A 6,000-nucleotide genomic window follows, 5' to 3' on the forward strand; every position below is an offset into this window, starting at 1 on the left:
TTTCTGCCTTAATTACTAATAAAATGTGGTTTGATTATTTTCCAAGTCATGATTATAGACAAACACGTTCTAAGGCCGAATTCAGACAGCCGGGTCGGATTCCGACTGCAAGATCCCCGCAGCGGGATGCGACCCTGTGCCCCTGCAGTGACCCCCGGCTTACCTGTCCGACGTCTTCTCTCTGCTCTGCGGATGCCAGATGCGCAGTGCAGAGCCTAGAGGCTCGCACTAGAATAGGACATGCTGCGATTTCCACCCCGAATTTCGCAGTTGATTTCCACTCGTGGGCATGGAAATGCATTTTTCAGTGCATGTCCTATGGGCTGTATTTGCTGTGGGATCCGGAGCTCCGGTCCCGTAGTGCAAATACGCCCATGTGCATTGGGCTTAACTAAAGCTCTTCTCTCCAACAACGGCTCAGTCTCAGGTTTTTGTCTTTTATGCAGAAAACTGCATAGGTACAGAAATCAGGATAGAATTGGAAAGGAACCATAGGGTTCAATATGTGAGATGGAGAGTTTTATGCCTTTGTTTCACATGGTTTCCGTCCCCATCAGTCTTTTAAGCTGGAGAGAAAAGCGCCACTCCTAGAGCTGCTGAGAAGAGCACAAGGGGAAAAGAGCGTAAACTAATAAAACACAGTTATATGTTCATGTCTTTTATTGAACATATTGAGTAAACATCTACAGTGCTGGGAGAAAGGTAACCAAACCTTTACATTTAATAACCTCTAGATCCTCCTGTAGCAGCAGTCACCTCCAAACCTTTCCTTTAGCTGGAAAAGGATTTGCAAAGTGTTGAGGAGGAATTTTGGATCATTCTTTACTGGTAATTAGAGATGAGCGAGCATACGCGCTAAGGACAATTACTCGATCGAGCATTGTCCTTAGCGAGTATCTCCCCGCTCGGCAGAGAAGGTTCGGCTGCCGGCGCAAGTGACAGGTGAGTTGCGGCAGTCAGCAGGGGGGAGCTGGGGGGAGAGAGGGAGAGACAGATCTCCCCTCCGTTCCTCCCCGCTCTCCCCCACAGCTCCCCACCCGCCGCTGGCAGCCGAATTTTTGCTCCCGAGCGGGCAGGTACTCGCTAAGGGCAATGCTCGATCGAGCAATTGCCCTTAGCGAGTATACTCGCTCATCTCTACTGGTAATGTGTTTCAGTTCATCAGTATTTCTGGGATGCCTTGCATGCACAGTACTCTTCAGGTCATGCCACAGGAACTTGATAGAGATAAGGTTAGGACTCAGACTTGGCCATTCCAAAACACAAATCTTCTTTTTCAACTATTCTGTAGTTGATTTAGGGCCCATTTACACAAAGAAATAATCGCTCAAGAATTGCTAAAAAGCTATCTAAATGCGCAGCCATCGTGCACTTTTCGTACACTGCTAGCTGATCATTAAATTCAGGCCAACCTAAAAATTGTCTTGTCAGGACCGCACACTGCGTTCTTCGCGGGTAGCGCTGATAGCATTATTACCTGTCGGAGAACAAAGAAGCTGAAAGCATATAAGAGCCCTTGGGCTATTAACTGCATTCAGCTAAAGGCTTTATTTACACACTAATAAGCTATTAAGTAGCTAAGTGGCTACTTAATAGTTTATGCAAAATGATCGCTCAAAGCTGTCACTCAAACTATTGTTTGAGCGATCTTTGTAAATGGGCCTTTACTTTTGTACTTTGGGTCATTGTCTTATTGCATGACCCATCTCTTCAGCTTGAAGTCATATACTGCTGCTCTTACATTCTCCTGCAACATTTTTTGATATACCATAGAATTCATTCCCCAAAATGATTGGCGTTCAGGGCCCGAGCCAGCAAACCAGTCCTAAATCTTGATGCTCCCATCACCATGCTCCACAGTTAGGATGAGATTTTACGATTGGTGCAGTGTTTCTTTTCCTCCAATCATAGCGCTGTGCATTTCCCTTCAAAGATTGCAAAAAACACCATTCTTGTTCAGTGTTTTTCTACTAGTAGACGCATGAACAGAGGTGTTTGTAGTTTGCAGAGTCTTCTGAGAGTCTTTCCCTAGATCTCTTTGAATCTATTTGATTATGCCTGAGGAAGATCCTTGCGTAGGTTGGAAAGCTCGCTGTAACATCATGTATTTTTGTTAGTCATTAAAAGGTATCATATCTACAAGATTACTTGGTTTTTCTTGCTGGGAACAATCACATTTTGCTCTACTGGCTAACACGGTACCAAACCTTTTTCATTTTCACTATTCCCCTTGGGTTCTTTCTCACCTCTTGCAGGATTGTCTATTGTGCTGTTGGAGTGATCTTAATAGAGCAGCCTTCCATGGGAGAATACCAACATTCCTAGATTCTCTTTATTTGTAGATAATTTGCTACAGTGGATTGATATAACTCAGGTATGTAGCAAGGCTTCTGTAGCCTTTTCCAGCTACATGCAGAAATGCTTGAAATCACCTATTCTGTACATTAAAAAAAAAACCAAAAAAAAATGCGGGTACTCTTTAAGCTAGATAAACATGTAAATATTTCTTGCTAGTCATTCTGCCAAAAGATGAATAATCTAATATACTATATAGCAGGGGTCCACGATCAGTGGCTCGGAAGCCACATTTGGCTCGCAACCCCTTGCATGTGGCTTGCCATGGGAGTCCTGAGTTACAATCAATCATTCTGGCAATAGACATTATTACAGACATGTCCTATCCACCAAGTGGTACCAATTCAGATGGCATAACACCAGTGTCCGATTTCACTCTGAAATATTTATTATCAAATATTTGAGATTTCACAGTATACTGTATTACAGGGTCATCCATGCACATAAACTGCTGCCATGTAACACTACATTCACCCAGCTGGTGGGGAAATGTGTGACTTGCTGTAACTTCCCCGGTGGTATACGCTGATTGTCAGGTTCTCAGGAGCCAGACCTATGGTTAATGCTGTGTAATACCGTAGTATACCATAATAAGAGGGCATCAGTCCATCTGAAGTATAATAAAAGTTCCTATTCTGCACAGACTATTTTCTCCTCTGCTTTTGAGTTAAAGGGGTTTTCCAATCTCTTTAAACATTGGTGGCGGGTGTGGGTGATACAGATACATAAAACAAAAAACTTCCCTACAGTCACACTGCTCTTCCACCTGCGCACCTTGTTCTCTGGTGCCTTATTTACTTGCATTGCAGCAGTCACGTGACTTGTTTACCCATGTGACTATTTCAGCCAATAGGAGGCCAGAGAGTGATATCCCGTCAACCTGCCACAGGGCATCTACATTAGAAGCCAACGGGACAGGTTTACCGGATGTCACCAGACTAGAAGACCTTTTGACTGTCAGATGCCACGCATTCACTGCATCTCAGGTCCTGGTAAGCCCAAATTGAAATTGACTACATACAAAAAAAATATCATTCCATTTTCAGCTATCGTTCCGGCCAATGTACCTCTAGTCACAGTAAACAGGCAGTCTTTCATACATAACTGCCTGTTTACACATCAGATTTTTTATGCTTGCATGATGCGAATGGTGAATGAATTATTGTTGGTCGTTCACATCATGCAGGCATTTACACTGAATGAATAGCGTTCACATTCCTGCGATCCAGTGAGAATCAAAACGATAATCGCTCCATGTAACAGGTCCTGCCGGACCACGCGCCTCGGACATTTTTTCTCTGACGGTGATCTTTTCACAACAGGTAATCATAATTACTTTTCTCCTTATCTTTCTTTTGAATGAACACATTCCCGCGGACAGACACAATACCTCTATTGTTACTGCTTGACATCTCTACTTTTTTTGTTTATACTAGTTGTAAAAATGAGGCCCATGTCCCAGGCCAAGGCTGGGGTCACACGGGACGGAATACCAGCGGAATTCTCACGAAATGGACGCACAGAAAAACCACGAGAATTCCGCTGGAAAAGTGCAGCTTCTTTAGCCGCGGGTTTTGGAGCAGTATCACCGTCGTCATTCCAATGCGGCTTTCTCTCCCCATAGAGAGGAGAGAGGCCACTGCAGAAAAGAGAAAAGAGTTGACATGCCGTGGAATTGAATTCCATGCAGCATGACAGTTTTCTTGCGGCTTGGCCGCAGCATGTGGATAAGATTTTTGCAAAATCTCGTCCACTTTGCTGGCTAATCCTGGGATTAGGAGCAGCGGCCAAATCGTCGTTCGGACTTTCTTTACACGCAAAGATGATCGCTCAAAATTAGTCAGAAACTGACAGTTTTGAGCGATCATTTTGCATTAGCTATTAATTGGCTAATCAGCCCATTAGTAGCTAACTAACTTCATTTGCATGTATTTAGAGAAAAGCAAGTGGTCTGTTCTCTAAATACATTGCTCTTGTTCTGCCGCGGGCTGCCCGCTGCATACAGTGCTATCAGCGCTGCCCGCGGAGAACACAGCATGCCGTCCCCGTTATCAGGGACGATGGGTTTTATGCTGACCTGAAGTCAGCGATGGACGAAGAGTGCACGGTAAGTGCACGATGGGAGTGCATTTACACACAACGGCTATTGTTCAAAAGCCGTCACTTGACGAATTTTGAGCGATAATCGTTGCATGTAAATCAGCCTTTAGACCATACAAATGCACAAACCACCACAGAGGCATTACAAATGGGCCAGCCACTGCAGAGACCATACAGGGTGCAATCAAAAACACTGGTCCAGTGCTACACCCCAATACTGGTGTAGTGTATCGAAATAACAATAGAGTTCTTAAATAGGAAGACGTACACATGATGGAGCATTTATTTCAATTATGTGTTGTGGCCCCTGTAAGAGAGAGTAAAACCCAGTTGTAAAGTTGAAGAGTAACATGTGAAAAGTAGAAATCCACTTTAATGTCTCTTTGAGTCCTGTAGGACCGCTGCTGGGACGGAAGCAAGGGAAGTGTACTTGAACTGGCCTCCTTCTGCTACAGCAGGGGCAGATGACCCAAGAAGTCATCCATTGTCATCTTTGGCAGATTTAGGTACCAATTCACATTGAGAATCCCGGGAATGAACACAGGTCCAACGACGGCTCCATGCATGTATCACAGTAAAAGGAAGCCATTCCACAGCAGAGACCACCCAAATGTGCCAGTCACAGCGATTCTGTTACAAAATTTGCATTGGTACTCAGGACCTTTGAATCATGCCCTCTTCCAATGCCAGTCTCTGCTGTGATCATCAGTTTGACACAGTGGCACAATTGAAGTCGGTCCAGCAATTATATGGAACTACAGACAATAGTTGGTGATCTCTCCCTTTTGTTAAGAACACACGGATGTCCTAGGCAACAGGACTGCAGCTAGAGGGGGTGCAGAGGTTGTAAATGCACCCAGGCCTTGGTGACTGAAGGCTCCCAAAAGTCCTTCTGCCACATAAGGAGACAAGATGCACAAGGTAGGAGGTGGCCACTATTACAGATTAGCGGTTGGGGCCCAGGAACATTAAGTAATGCTTATGTGGGCACATGTATAGAAGATATTGTGAGAAATGCTACCTACTTACTACAGATACTTTGCTGTATCAGACTGATACTTAGCTTATAGTTATTGCAAATCCTTACTGAGAATTTCTCATTTGGATCAGTGCAAAAATGCAAACATTCAAAGGATTATCCTCAGGAATGGTCAACAATAGTAGTTAAGCAGGGGTCTATCACAAGGGCCCCCTGCCAATCAGCTGTTCTCTGGGCCAATGTGCTTATGCGCTGAGCCGCTTCCAGCAGGAAACAGACAGCTCCGTTTTCACTTCAGTGGCCAGGCTTGGTATTGCAGGCCAAGGTACAATTGAAATGAATGTGAACTTTGCGTGCAATACCAAGCCTGGCCACTGCAGTGAGCGTAAAGCTGTCTGCTGCCAGCAGAAATCAGCTCAGTTACACAAGTGCATTGGGCCAGAGAATAGCTGATCAGCTGGGGTGTCCTGGGTGACAGACTCCTGCCAATCTACTATTGATAACGTATCCTAAGGATAGGCCATTAATAGTTTACTCTAAGCCACTCAGAGGAGCTGCTCATTACT

Source organism: Eleutherodactylus coqui, chromosome 5 (assembly GCF_035609145.1).
Source record: "Eleutherodactylus coqui strain aEleCoq1 chromosome 5, aEleCoq1.hap1, whole genome shotgun sequence".
Taxonomy (NCBI): Eukaryota; Metazoa; Chordata; class Amphibia; order Anura; family Eleutherodactylidae; genus Eleutherodactylus; species Eleutherodactylus coqui.